Source organism: Eutrema salsugineum, unplaced genomic scaffold, assembly GCF_000478725.1.
Source record: "Eutrema salsugineum unplaced genomic scaffold, Eutsalg1_0 scaffold_2, whole genome shotgun sequence".
Classification (NCBI taxonomy): Eukaryota; Viridiplantae; Streptophyta; class Magnoliopsida; order Brassicales; family Brassicaceae; genus Eutrema; species Eutrema salsugineum.
In genome coordinates, this window is record NW_006256829.1 from 17646762 (window position 1) to 17661122 (window position 14361).

Consider the following 14361-nt stretch of genomic DNA (forward strand, 5'->3'; position numbering starts at 1 on the left):
CGTCAAAGTTGATCGGATTGAGCATATATAGATCTTTATAAATCTGATACTGACTTTTCTGAGAGCTATGCCAAATGTCATAAGTTTGCCTGTGAGAAATTTTATAGACAGGATGGATACTTGGTCTTCAGTAACCGATTCTGCATACCACGAGGATCCATCCGAGAGCTATTGGTACGAGAAGCTCATGGAGGTGGATTAGCTGGACATTTCGGTGTAACAAAGACACTTCTTGGATTACAAGAGCACTTCTATTGGCCAAACATGAAGAAAGACATTGAGAAGGTCTGTTCTAGATGTGCTGTGTGTAAGATGGCTAAGAGTAAAGTTCAACCTCACGGTTTGTCTACTCCTTTGCCTATTCCTTCTCAACATTGGACCAATATCTCTATGGATTTTGTAGTTGGCTTACCTCGAACCAGAAATGGTAGAGATTCTATTTTTGTAGTTGTTGACAGGTTAAGCAAGATGGCTCACTTCATCGCTAGCCACAAGACAGATGATGCCGTGAATGTAGCTAACTTGTTTTTCAGGGAAGTCGTAAGACTGCATGGAATGCCACAGGTTATCGTTTCAGATCGAGGCACGAAGTTCTTAAGACATTTTTGGCGAACGCTTTGGGCTAAGCTAGGAACCAAGCTCTCATTTTCAACTACATGTCATCCTCAGACTGATGGACAGACCGAGGTGGTGAATAGAACGTTGTCCACACTTTTAAGGACTTTGGTGAAAAGTAACCTTAAGACATGGGAAGAGTGTCTGCCTCATGTCGAGTTTGCTTACAATCACGCTAAGCATTCCGCTACTCTCTTTTCTCCTTTTGAAATTGTATATGGGTTTAATCAACACTCACCTCTAGACTTGATCCCTTTGCCTTTAAGTGGAAAATGCAGTTTGAATGGCAAGGAGAAAGCTGAACAGGTCCGAAGAATACATGCTAAGGCTAAGGAGAACATCGAGAAGAAGACAAAGCAGTATGAGAAGCATGCCAACAAAGGACGAAAGGAGCTGATTTTTGAAGAAGGAGATCTGGTGTGGATCCATCTGAGGAAGGAGCGATTTCCAGCTGAACGAAAGAACAAGCTAATGCCTAGAGTTGATGGACCATTCGCGGTCATCAAAAGAATCAACAACAACGCCTATCAGATTGATCTTCAAGGTAAGTATGACGTTTCTGATGCTTTCAATGTTTCTGAATTGCTCCCTTATGTTGCAGATTCAGATTTGAGGACAAATCCTTTTCAAGAGGGAGAGGATGATATGATCGTGACAAGCTCAGAGGAGGAGGAACCAGAGATAGTTGGAAGGATCACTCGTTCCAGAGCTAGGGAGATGGCTAAGGAGGCTCACGCTCTCATTGCCGCAGAGGACAGGGATCAACTGGAGGCTGAAGCTCACATCTTCAACATCTCTATCTTGAAGAACTAAGATTCCGGTAACAATGACTAGGTAACTTAGGTGATGATTCTGTACTCTTTTCCTTGGTGAGGATTTTGGAAGGAAGGAGGTTCTTCTCCAAGGTTTTTAACGAGGCAGAAATCATTGCTACGTCGAGTTACTTAGAAGTTGTTGCTAATGGGTAATAATGTGCCAAGTCACAATGACTTTTGCACAAGTTGTTTTAGGCGCACCACTTAGGTTCCTTTGGGAAGGGACGTCTCGCTGTTTTATTTTTAGATCAAACTTTCTGTTGTTTTTATTTCAAACTCCATGTAGTTTTGTTTCTTTAGGGCTGCGATTTCTCTAAGTCTATATAACTTGAGAATCGCCTAAGTCATAAGGCAGTGAAGAATTTTTAGCAAAAACCTTATTGTGTTCTTCGCTCTTTGATTTCTGAGACAAGAAAACTCTGAAATTCGAATCTCTTAAAACTAATCTGTTTACAAGAGATTCTTCTATCTCCCAAACTCGATACCCTCTCCTTGTTTGAGAATCGATCATCACACTAATCTCGTGACCCCATCGACTCGATCATCGAACCTCAAGCCACCATCTCCCTTCATCAATCCGATCATCATATCACCAACACAACACCAACGAAACCTCGTCGCGCCACCATCGCTGCTCCCCTAGAATCATTATCATCGCATCTGTTCCTCCAAATCATGATCTCGCTTCGCATGTTGCCTTTCCTTCGGAGTTGATCACCTAGGATCATATCACGTGGTATCAGAGCCAACTCAGAACCAAAGGCTGAGCGAAAATCCTATCTCTAATCTCTGTGTTTCTAAATTTCGCTCCTAACCCTAGTTTATTGGTGTCGATCGCTACTCTGTTTCGGTTTCTTTGCTTCTGAGTTCTTTTTTTTTTTTTTGTGGTCGAGTTCTCTCATTTATTTCGAGTCTGATAATCGTGTCTAGGATCGTTGTTTAGGTGTCCGATTTCGTTAGGTTTGATAAATCGTTGTTCATTGATCTCGAGTCTGAATTCGAGTCTTCTCAATTGTTGTTTAACGATTTCGTTAGGTTTGTTAGGAGTTTTCGCGATTTCGTGTAGCTAGTTTGTTAGGGTTTTGTCGAGTTTCGTTAATACACGTTCTAGTTTCTGTAATTTTCGTTATTACTTAGTATTTGATCTTGCTATTTCTGTGTTAACTTGTTGTAGATTTCGTGAACTTCGTCTCTTTTTTTTATGTTGATTTTTAGTTCGATTATGCTGTTGTCCTTGTGATTCCGTCTAGAACAAGTTACTGCGAGTTCTTTTAATTTTTTTTAGGTACTATGGAGCTTTCAGCTGAGGCGATGGAAGCTTTGAACCGAGCAATGTCTCAACAGATTAAAGAAGCGAATCAAACCATAGCAACTCTGCTCACACAACAAATCGAACAACTCAATGACAAGTTTGAGACAAAGATGAGTGATTTGCTCAAAGATCTTAGTGCAAGTGGAGAAGAGTCGTCACAAACCCCAACTCCGTCTGAAGCGATGCGCTTAGCTAAGGGTAAAGGGCACATAGGATCTTCCCGAAAACTCCCACGCCACCCAACACCTTCCGAAACCAGGACTAAAGCTAAGTCCAGCCGAAGCCAAATCGGGGGCAGAGAGACTACGTTTAATCCGAGAAGGAACCCTACTGGTGCAGATCGAGATGGCCCAAGGGTAGATCGTCAACACCGCAAAGAGGAATATATTGCTGGGCATCGAGTTACCCTGGAATCAGAACCAGAGTACTATGAGGAGGACGAAGCTTCTGATCATAGCAGAGAAACTGTGAAAAGAGGTCGAAGTCGAGGACATGGGTGAGATTATGATCCTCTACGCCAGCAGCTGCGTCATATCAAAATCCAGTATCCTCCTTTCCATGGAACTAATGATCCCGAAGCTTATCTAGATTGGGAAAGGAAGATGGAGTCTAATTTTCTGGTCCAAGGAACTTCCGAGCTCAACAAGGTGAAGATTGCAGTTTCAGAATTTCATGGGTATGCGCTTCTATGGTGGGAGCAGTTGGGAGTCACCAGAAATCGCCTTGGAGAACTTCCGATTACTACTTGGGATCAGCTTGTTATACAGATGAGAAAGAGGTTCATTCCAGCCCATCATCAGCGCGAGATACTCCACAAGCTCAGGCGCCTCGTCCAAGGTTCAAAGTCTGTTCGAGATTAGAATCAGAAATTGGAAACTTTGCTCATTCGTGCAGATTTAAGAGAAGGAGAAGAGATGGTAATGTCGAGATTTCTGGGAGGGCTTAACCGAGAAATTCAAGACAAGGTAGAACTTCAGGATTTCGCAGATATACAAGAGATGGTGCATAAGGCTAAATTGGTTGAATCTCAAGTCAAGAGGCGAATCATCAAGTCTAGATTCACGCCTAGTGTGCCTAAGCCTAAGGAGAACAGCAAACCAGCTTACTTCAGAGACATCAAACCGGCCTCTACTGGAGTTAAAGAAGAAGCTAAAACCGAGTTCAAACCTAGAAGTGGTAATTCTATCAGCAACGTGAGGTGTTTCAAATGTTAAGGAATGGGACATTACTCTCGAGATTGTCCAAACAAGAAGGTATTCTTGTTACAAGAGGGAGGAGAGATAGTTCCTCAAGAGGAATCAGAGGCCGAATATGAGTTAGAGGAAGAAGAAGAAGCTGCTGCTGTGGGTGAGATGCTGGTTGCAAGAAGGACTTTGAGTGTTCAGAACCAACCTGAAGAGACGTGTCAGCGAGAGAACCTGTTTCATACAAGATGTTTCATTAAAGAGAAAGTTTGTAGTCTGATCATAGATGGAGGAAGCTGTACTAATGCTGCAAGCGAAGAGATGGTTAAGAAGCTCCAGCTCAAGACTATCCCTCATCCACGACCATATAAGCTTCAATGGTTGAATGACAGTGGAGCCCTGACCGTATCTCAGCAAGTTATGGTTTCTTTATCTATTGGAAAGTATGAAGATGAGGTTCTATGTGATGTTATTCCCATGGGTTCTAGTCATGTGTTTTGTAGGCAGGCCGTGGCAATCAGATCGTAGGGTTATACACGACGGTTATACCAACAAGCACTCATTTGAGTTCAAAGGTCGCAAGATTACTCTCCTACCTCTCACGCCTACTGAGATTTACCAAGATAAGATTCAGATGAAGCTCAAGGAGAAGGAGAAAATCGCCAACAGCCTCTACATAAACCACAGTGAATTTTCTAAACTCTTTGATCCTGAAACGACTACTTTTATGTTTGTATACAAGGAATCCCTTGTTAGTACTAACCCTTCACAGGAACTTCCTAGTGCTATGATTGAGATTTTTCAGGAATATAAGGACGTTTTTCCGGAAGAAATTCCACCAGGGCTACCTCCAATTCGCGGGATAGAGCATCAGATTGACTTGGTACCAGGATCAGCATTACCTAATAGGCCAGCCTACCGAACCAATCCTGTAGAGACTAAGGAGCTGCAGAAGCAAGTGGAAGAGCTGATGAGCAAAGGACATATCCGAGAAAGCTTGAGTCCATGTGCGGTTCCAGTTCTGTTAGTGCCAAAGAAAGATGGGTCCTGGAGGATGTGTGTAGACTGTCGAGCTATCAACAACATCACTGTGAAGTATCGGCATCCGATTCCAAGGCTAGATGATATGCTGGATGAGCTTTGTTGATCGATAATCTTCTCTAAAATAGACTTGAATAGTGGGTATCATCAGATCAGAATGAAAGAAGGGGATGAGTGGAAGACGGCATTCAAGACAAAGCAAGGACTCTACGAGTGGCTAGTTATGCTGTTTAGCCTCACCAATGCTCCCAGCACCTTCATGAGATTAATGAACCATTGATTGTGTGCTCGCTATGAGAGCCCCTTTCGGGAACCCTAAGCCCAACTCGGGATCTACTCAGACATGGCTGAGTTCGACATCATCATTGGTTTTAATAAAAGTAATGAAAACAGTAAAGAAAAGAGATAAAGAAAGCTTCTCTATTGAAGAACTCAGACTTGAACAATCTTCTACAAAAATCTCATAAAAACGGCTAAAGGAAAAGAGTTTCTGTAAAGTATGAAAAGCTCTCCCTAAGAACGACCTAAATGACATGTATTTATAGTCTCCAATACTCCATGGTCGGAGGTTGATTCTGGAATGACTTTGGGCTTCAGATAAGTGGGCTTTAAGTCGGAGGTTGAATGCCGCGGTCGGGAGTGTTGTGACCGCGGCAATTGGCTTGTTGGCCGTGGTCGGGAAGCTTCTGACCGCGGCAAAAAGCTTGTTGGCCGCAGTCGCGTGAGTTGCTGGCCGACTCCGCGTGGCTTCGGGGCTAATGGAATATCTTGAGATCTAACCGTTGGAATGTCTCGAAACCAAGTGCATTTGAAAGCTGGTTGATTCTTCTATAAGTTGTCCAATTTTGAGGGTGATCAGACGGTGAGATGGTCTTCGTCTCTCCATGAGAGTTCTGACGGTCTGCATTTATCCAAAAGAGTCTTTTTGTTCTATTTTGTGCCTCTTTATCCCAAATAACCTGAAAAGTCTTTTAAAATCCGGAAACATAGAAATCCTTTGAAAACCTTTGAAAAAGGAGTAAAAACACTTGTAAAAGATATTAAAATGATCCATAAAAATGGTCAAAATTCGGTGTTATCAACTCCCCCAGACTTAGTCTTTTGTTTGTCCTCAAACAAAACAAAGGCTAAATCTCGGCGAGAGGTTTGAAAACGCAGGAACTAAACAAAATTTCAGAGACCAAACTTCTAGACCAATATCAATCAGTATGCATCAATCGGGAATAGCCTAGAAAATTCTCACTAGCAATACCGGCATAACTAGTCCGTTAATCCATCATGCAGAAATCTATGCACTAAGATCTAACTTCCAGTCAACTAGCTCTTAACATTCATTAAAAATCTCGGTGGTTCTCATCAAAGAAAATCTAGGCAAGGCAATCTAGGCTAGGTGTAAGGAAAGATTATTTTGGGGGTATGGCTTAAAGTGTTTAAGGGTTACCTGAAGATCTGGAGGATGCAGGACATTATGCAAAACCGCAAGAGAGAGTGAAGCTGTTGGTATCCACAGTTTTCAGTCACTTTTTCTCGACATAGATTCGTGGTCTTCTTCCTCAAGTTCTCTCCAAACTCCCCCAGACTTAGATTTTTGTAAATCTTTCAAAACAATAGCTCCTTAAACGAATAGTGGTTGCTCATTGCTCCATAAATTTCGACATTCTAAGACTCATTAGACTTTTTGTTTCCCTTTCTCTTTTCACGTTTTTTTTTTTTTTTTTTTTTTTAAGGAAAGGGAACACCTTTAGATATAGAGTCTTAGAGAGCACGAATTTACCAGTTAATATCTGTCTTGTAAAGCTTTATTATTTTCTGATACTCTTCCTTCCCAATTCCATTCAGTCTCTTTTGCGAGTGACTGAAAACTGCGTCGCTCCTCTTCTCTCCGACGTTTTTGCACATATCTGCTGATATAAACTAAAGAAAGAATGCATGAGGATTGAAAACAAAGGTTTTGGGTTTAAGGTATGGTACCAGATAAAGATAAACTGGTCATCTAGGACGACAAAGAGTGGTAAAAATGATGGTAAAAGACGTCCTAGATGTGTATGTCGATGCCTGCCTAAAATCAATGATGAGAAAATTAGATATCAATATTAAGTCCAAATAAAATGAGCTAGTATATCCTGTTAGAAAGAATCTCCATGAATAGAAGTCCTCTGGTGGGAGTTCGTAGTGCAAGTACTCTAGCTATCGCCTAGTCTAGTGCTAACCACAAATGAGCTATCATGCATAGTGTAGAAGTGTGCAGGTCTAAATCATCATAGTTTTGCGTCAAATATTCCTGAAAAATACTTAATGTCGAATAGGTTACATATTAAAATTTAAAAAGTACTTGAAATATAAAAGCAAAGGCAGGAAAATAATTAGTACGGATAGACATCCTCCCCCAGACTTAAATCACACTGTCCCCAGTGTGAAAAAGTTGGTGAGAAGATGGTGAATAAAAGCAAAATAAGATAAAATAAGATAAAAGAAAAGAAAATGATGATAAAACCGTGATGGTAGTGAAGTGCTGGTGAATCACTCATCCTCTGAAGTGTTGTCTGTGAACTGGTGCTGCTCCTGTAAAAAGGTGACAACGCGCTCAAAGCGTCGTCCCTGACTCTCAACTCTGCGCTCCAGATCGGAATGAGTGTGTGATGATGTGGATGATGAGGCGTAGCCGGTCGGAATGGATGGCTGAAAATGAGTACGGGCCGCAGCTGCATCACGCCTCGCCTTGGCCACTATGTACTGGCCAATGGTGAATGGTAATCTAGGTACGGATGGCAGAAAATCATCGGATTCTGGAGTCCATCGAGGGCGTCCTCCGTTGCTATCTCGGGATAGATGATGAAGGTAAGCGGACTCGGTGCTCCTCAGTGCCAGTGCAATACTTGTAACCAAACCTGTCTGGATCGAAAGCGGCACGAGAGATAGTGTGATCGCGAGAGAGATAAAGTAGATCATACCAGACATGGGGAAGTGGATCATCAGATGAGAAATCGAATCCTACAGCCTGTAGTATCGCTGTAATAGCACTCCCGAAAGCTGGAGTAGCATCATCGCAACCATGTAAATCATGCTTCACCTTTACCATATTCTGCGATATGATCCAGGCAAAGCAGGCAAGTCGTGGATCATCCATAAACGGAATCTGAAGTGTAATGAGCTCAGTCTTCAAGACACCTCCCATGTTGGCTCTAGAGAAGATCGTGTGTGCTAAAAGTTTGTGCACAACTCTCACTGCTGGGTGGCTAAGAAGGGCTGACTTAGATCTCCCACTATCATAGGCTCCATGACCCATCTCTCTCCACAGGTTAAGATCAGGTTCATCTTCAAGGTAAATGCCATCAGTGTATGGAAGCTTAAGAGCTTCACAAACCTCGGAAATGGTGAGAGAATAAGGCTGTCCGCGGATAGAGAATGACAAGATGCCATCTGATGCTCTGAGGTTCCTCCTCTTCGTGTGGTGGAGTGTAACGGTCGCTAAAAGCTCACGGAATAGCTCAGGATAAGTCGGAAGGTTCAGCTCCAAGTAGGGTCTCAGCTTAAGTGCATCGATGTACCAGATCACATCCTCTCTGATTCCAAGCATCTCGAGTGTATGATAATCAATGCAAGGCGTGGGTTTGATGTTCAGCTTCTTGAAACGCCTTGCATAGTCCACTCTCGGGTTCGTCTCCCTCCCAATGTATCGAATTTATTGAGGCTCGGGAGGTGCTCGTGTTTCTCTTGAGTGCTGGAGCAATCTCATCACATAGCTTCTTCTTCTCGGTCTGGCTTGGTTCAGCATGTACTCTCCTAGAGTATCATCGTCGGGAATGTCATCGGAGCTGCCACCAGTTCGACGGCTCCTTCGGGATCTGGTTTCATCCATTTTCTGCAAAATGAAATGATTCTTGGAAAAAGAGTGAATTTGGGTGCTAATTTTAACACATTAAGATCTGTTATACTAATACTAGAATAAAGAGATTAATTAAAATTATTAGCAAACAGAATTGATATTAAATCAGAGAAATCAAGTAGTTCGTGACTAAATTCGGATTTTTGATGTTCTCAACATAGAAATCTTCTAAAAATCGGTTTTTATGAGCAATTTCCATGTGAATTCTAAAGATTACCAAATACTAATCACAAATCACACAAGACTAAATCAAATTCATCAATTTTGCTGTACCAAATTCGATTTTTATGAAGCATGTAGAATCCAAATTTCAAAAATCTCAATTCCTCTTAAGTTAGGTGCTAAAATCGATTTTTAGATAACCTAAATGGATAATCTATCATTCTTAAGCTATTTCCACCATCAATAGACCAAGATTCTGGGTTTTTAAAAAAAACCCTAAGTTCAAAATCGAGTAAGAATGGTGAGTTTGAGGTTCATACATTGCTGGAAAGAGAGAATTGATGGCAGAATTGAAATCAGCTTTGAAAAAGAGTGAGGTTTGAGCCAAAAAAAAACTTAAGAATTGAAAAATGTGTTCTTTCTCCTAAATCTCTAAGTCTTTTGGAAGAGAAGAGAAGAAAGAGTTTTGATCCAAAAAGTTTGTTTCTTTTCTTTAAAAAGCGTTTTTGAAGCAAAAACGGAAAATTTCTGGAAATTTTTAAGTTTACGGGAACTTACCTTTTCTTGTTTGCACATTAGGAAAGTTTAAAACTTACGGAGAATCTTTTCGGGTTTTACCGGGAACATTTCGGGAAATCCCGGGAATCACCAGGCAGAACCGGGAAACGGCAGAAATCCGCGGAACCATCTCAACGACCAACGGCCGCGGTCAGGAGACGCGCGACCGTGGTGGCTGAGGGCTCGGCCGCGGTCACATATCCGGCGCCGCGGTCGATGCACTCTTGGTCGCGGTCAGGTCTGTTGCGACCGCGGGTCTTCCTCCTGCGGCCTATTGTCCAATCTTCTCGTCTTTGCCGGGCCGAGCAGCTAAAGACCTACCTTTTTCTTATTGGTTTTTCTAATTTTCTGATTTTTTTTTATGTTTTTTTGTGTTTTATAAAATACCTAATACTTAAAAAGAAAAAGAAAGCATAAACTCTAAAAGGGAAAAGAAAATTAAAAGAAAGAGTACCTAAATGGGTTGCCCCCCATTAAGCGCTTTTGTTTTAAGTCGTTTCGCTCGACGTAAGCATGAGGAATCAGGCTGATTTGAATGGCACTCCACTTGATGTGCCTTTATCACTTCCGGTTAGTGGCGGTTTTACTTCTTCTCCTTGAAGAGAAGTTTTCTTACCTTTAATCTTCTTTCGGACTTTAATGTTGTTCAGAACCCTTTTTGTGTTTTCGATCAGATCCTGGATCTGGTCCTCACTAGTTTCTGTTGCGTCCGGTGGAATGATGATCTTGATCTTTGCAAAAGCTTTCGGCTTCTCCTTTTCTTTCTCTTTTGGCCTATTTCCTTTGCTTGGAAATTCATCTAAGATAGTAGGATAGTACCTTTTTCTGTCCACATTGAGGAAAACAGCATGCCAGTTTGCGTGATCGATAATTGCTCTTACTGTAGCTAGGAATGGTCTCCCGAAAATGAGTGGCCTCTCCTTGTCTTTATCCATCTCCAAGACTTGGAAATCTGCTGGAACAATCTTATCTCCCAGTAGAACTTGTAGATCATGAATCGCCCCTTCAGTATCTTTTTGAGATGAATCTCCAAAAATAACCTTAACCGTCGATGTCCTTAAGGTTTTTATGCCCAATTTTTTGGCAAATGCCTTAGACATGATGTTGACATTGGCTCCGGAATCGCACAAGCAGTCTGTAAACTTGATTCCTGAAATGAAACATTGGAAAACAAAACGTCCCGGATCATCGGCTTTGGTAAGCCTTTGAAACGGTGATCGTTCGGGTACCTTAAACGGTGGCTGCTTGGGATCGATATCCTTGTACAGTGGTACAAAGATCGGGGTTTCTTCTTTCTTTCCATCGGTTCCGGACTCTTCTTCGGGCAATGTGGTTATGGCGTTGCAAAACTGCTTAGGGTTATCTTCAACTCTTCCTAGAAGAACTCCACTTTGCCTCTTCATAGAGTCGGCTGTTTGGGCAACCTGCACATCTAACTTTTTTACGTGCGAAGATAAAGATTCAAACTTACCATTCAGATCATTGTACATGCAGTCCACTTTCACGTTCACGTCTTTAGATGCTTTTTCGTTCGTCATAACGAGTTGTTGGATTGACTGTTCAAGTCTACCAATTTGTGAAGCTAGCTGGTTCGTCGTGACTCCCTGCTGTTGTACGAATTGATTGTTAAAACCCGTACCTTGGTAGTTATATGGCTGTCGCGGTTGGTATGGTACTATTCCTCCAAAGTTTCCACCTTGAAACTTGTTTAGGAAGGATTTCTGCTGAGGTGGGTAGTACTGATCTTGAGGATTCTCCACATTTGGATTGCGGTAAGAGAGATTGTTGTAATTTGCATTCCGGAAGTTGTTGTTGAAGTTGTTATTGGAGCGATTTTTGTATGGCACCAGTGCTCCTACATAGTTCACATCTTCTTCTTGAAATGCTTGATTAATGTGATCGATATCACTAGGTCCTTCCTCTTCTGCGCCATTGTTGGTTTCACAAGCATGGATCGGGCGATTGTTGCTCCTCAGAAGCTGGCTCACCATGTTCTTCAACTCGGTTATCTCCTTGTTGTCTGTTCCGGCTTGCTTCATCGATCGATCATATTCAGGACAATCATTGCTATTGGCTTGAGCCAAATTTTCGATGAGGGCTCTTCCTTGAGTTATCGTCTTTTGCCCAAAATCTCCATTGCTAGCTGTATCAAGTGAAAGTTTGTATTTTGGTTGCAAACCTCGATAAAATGTGCTCAGCAGGCTTGATCCATGAAATCGATGATGAGGGCAATCACGTTCATACTCCTTAAAACGTTCCCAAGCTTCATAGAAAGATTCAGTTGGTCCTTGTTGAAAGGTTGAGATCTTCGTTCTCAGATTGTTCGACCTCGACTTAGTGTAGAAGTGGTTCAAGAAAGCAGTTCTACATTCTTCCCAATTAGTAATCGATCCTGCAGGCAAAAACTTCAACCAAAGGTGAGCTTTATCTGCTAATGAAAAAGGGAACAACTTACACTTTAAATAGTCAGGTGGAACTTGGTTTGTTCTCATCATGCTGCAAATTTCTTCAAAAAGCTCGATATGGTCCATTGGGTGCTCAGAAGGAACTCCATGGAACTGGTTTTGCTTCACCAATGAGATGATTTGAGGCTTGACTTCAAACTCATTCCGGTTTGGAAATGGTACTTGAATCGCAGATCGATTCTGAAAATTTTGAGTAGGTGCATCAAAGTCAGCTATGCGATGGTTTCTGGCTTGTCTTCGGTGTTGATTTGCTGGCGGAATGGGGCGGTGAACGCGTTCATTCGGCTGCATTGCTGGGTGGTCACCATCGGCTACATTGATGGGTGGATCAAGGTCTTCGCGTCCTTCTCTCTCTCGGTTCCGGTGGTTTCTTGGAAGAACCTCATCCTCCTCTCCATCTTGTCGAGCATGATCACCTTCTATGCGATCATTCTCTTCGTTTTCTCCATGTTCGGACCCTTCTTGGTCCATATTTAAATTTCGATTAATAGGATCTCCAGGCTGGTCGTCGTTGGCCATTCCTTGCGTTCGTCTAAGTCTTCGAAGTTCTCTTTCGTGTCTGTCTATCTCGTCTAGAATTGAAATGTCTCCTGCAGGTCTACGCCTGGTATTCATGCAATTCAGAGAAAGACCAAAGAAGGGAAAGATAGTTCAGAAAAACTTTAAGAAAGAACTAGAGATCGGGTGTCTAGAACAGAAGTTAAAACAAGAAAAATAGCAAAAGGCAGCGAAACAAATCCCCGGCAACGGCGCCAAAAACTTGATTGCGTGCTCGCTACGTGAGGGAACAAGTTTTACCCTTAACAAAACAAATGAAAGCCGCAAGTGCACAGCCAATCAGTTGTAGTATTTAGGGATCGAATCCACAGAGATTTGTGTGCCTGGTATTCTTCTACGGTTTTTAACTTTATGTCTAGACTAAATTGGTTTTAAAGGTTGGTTGTTTTTCTCGAATTAAACTAAGGCAAAAGAAAGTAAATAAATCTATCCTAAAAAGCAAGTAAAGAAATCGAATGAAAGGCAATAGAACAAGTAAAATATCGAATGAAAGACTAATAAGGCAAGTAAATATCGAATGAAAGGTAAATAAAGCAAGTAATTAACGAACTAAGGAAATTGAAATGCAGGTCTAAGAAAAGCAAGTAAAAATCGATGGAATTGTAAACTATGGCTAAAAACGCTGAGCTTTTGGGAACTCTAAGGGATCATAATCGGTTTTAACACTAAGGTAGATAGATTGAGATTGACGGATAACAATATATGGGTTCTAGAGCTAGAGTACGGCGGTATGACTACGTCACTGTTGTGATCATAACCAACTGTTTCTCGCAACCCTGACCAGTAGGTTTCCACTCTGGCCCTGGAAGGGAGAGAACGCAAGAGCTGCACAAGACTCGTCAATACTCACGATCTCGCCGCAGGTAGGTTTCCACTCCTACGGAAAAATTGCCTGTTTCATTCTAGGGCTGATACTTAATGAAAATTTTCGCAACACTAACTATCTAGATCATATACCAGGTGATCAATCAAGCATACATGCAATAAGAACAAGAATAAACAGAGAACAGGTCGAAATCCCAGATCTATAAACCTAGATGTCTTAATCGATTATGAGAGCCCCTTTCGGAAACCCAAAGCCCAACTCGGGATCTACTCAGACATGGCTGAGTTTGACATCATCATTGGTTTTAATAAAAGTAATGAAAAACAGTAAAGAAAAGAGATAAAGAAAGCTTCTCTATTGAAGAACTCGGACTTGAACAATCTTCTACAAAAATCTCATAAAAACGGCTAAAGGAAAAGGGTTTCTGTAAAGTATGAAAAGCTCTCCCTAAAAACGACCTAAATGACATGTATTTATAGTCTCCAATACTCCATGGTCTCTAGGGTTCCGGATTTGAGGCTGGGAATGACTTTGGGCTTCAGATAAGTGGGCTTTAAGTCGGAGGTTGAATGCCGCAGTCGGGAGTGTTGTGACCGCGGCAATTGGCTTGTTGGCCGCGGTCGGGAAGCTTCTGACCGCGGCAAATAGCTTGTTGGCCGCGGTCGCGTGAGTTGCTGGCCGACTCCGCGTGGCTTCGGGGCTAATGGAATATCTTGAGATCCAACCGTTGGAATATCTCCAAACCAAGTGCATTTGAAAGCTGGTTGATTCTTCTATAAGTTGTCCAATTTTGAGGGTGATCAGACGGTGAGAAAGTCTTCGTCTCTCCATGAGAGTTCTGACGGTCTGCATTTATCCAAAAGAGTCTTTTTGTTCCATTTTGTGCCTCTTTATCCCAAATTACCTGAAAAGTCTTTTAAAATCCGGAAACATAGAAAT

At 42.0% G+C, this 14361-nt stretch overlaps 1 non-coding gene across 1 annotated transcript; it reads left to right on the forward strand.

Annotated features, from left to right (window-relative positions):
- The first annotated feature begins 11787 nt into the window (after positions 1 to 11787).
- Positions 11788 to 11894, forward strand: LOC112087038. The gene has a single exon (XR_002899885.1). It is a non-coding gene; the product is annotated as a small nucleolar RNA R71 (small nucleolar RNA).
- The last annotated feature ends 2467 nt before the right edge of the window (positions 11895 to 14361 follow it).